Below are 1281 nucleotides of genomic sequence, written 5' to 3' on the forward strand. Positions count from 1 at the left end.
TAATGTTAACAAAATATTTAAATTAGAATCAGAATTAGAATTACCTTCGTCTCATAGAACTAAATAATAAGCCAGATGCTTACTTCTATTAAAAATCCGCAATTGTGAGTTTCATTAACAGATACTTAGAAAATATATATACTTTAGGTAGAAAATAACGTATAATGTTAATAAAATATTTAAATTCGAAGCAGAATTAGAATTACCTTCGTCACATATAAGTAAATAATAAGACAGATGCTTACTTTTATTAAAAATCCACAATTGTGAATTTTATTAACAGATATTTAGAAAATATATACTTTTCTTGAGGAAAAGTTTACATTGTTAAAACTGGGAGAATCATGAGCGGTATCAAATTGGGTTACATTCAATCAGCTATTGCTAAAGGCCAAAAAAACAACAGGCTATAGATTCCGCCGAACGAAGCAGCAGCCATTGCTAACATCAAAGGATATTTTCCTAGAAAATACAGAGAATTGTTGAAAATACGAAAACATCCTAACGACTTCAATGGTGGTACATGCTACCGAAATCCAATTTCAAACTTCCTACTGCTGGTTTTCGAATTATTTATGTGGTCACCTGGAAGTTTCTCGAATGACAAACAATGATACAGAATGTAACAAAGAAGGTATAGTTGCTAAGTAATAAAGATAGCTTTAATAGTAAGCCGTAACTCGACGCTTAATGAAGCTGGTTTAACTTAAATATCAATAGCAGATCATAGTAGTTAATACTATATTATTACACTTTATTGTTATATTATTATTATTATATTATTATACTATTATATTATATTATGTATATACTTTATTATTATAGTATTATTATTACACTTTATTATTATATGTAAATACATTGTTATTATAGCAACAATGGTATACCAAATAATTAATCTCGTAAAATGAAGAAATATTTTCATCAGAAGGATAATATTATACTAATAAATATACTAATATTATACAGAAGCTTCAATTCTAACTTTGAACTGATATTACTGGATCATTTTTAGGTGACTGTAACATTATAATAATTAAAATAAATGATATGTGTAACCATGATTATCATATTATATTATCACGACAAATATCATTGGATTCAAGGAGGACAAATATCTTTGCATTCGGAAAGCGACTCCTAGTCGCTATTTATAATTAACAAAATTTTAAAGATTAATAGTCAATATTATTAAGTTTAAAATAATATAATAATATAATAATATATAACATTAGTGTGGTAATGGTTGACATAGATTTTTTAATATATATATATATATAT

Source organism: Eufriesea mexicana, unplaced genomic scaffold (genome assembly GCF_001483705.2).
Source record: "Eufriesea mexicana isolate 0111107269 unplaced genomic scaffold, ASM148370v2 scaffold3930, whole genome shotgun sequence".
NCBI classification, from domain to species: Eukaryota; Metazoa; Arthropoda; class Insecta; order Hymenoptera; family Apidae; genus Eufriesea; species Eufriesea mexicana.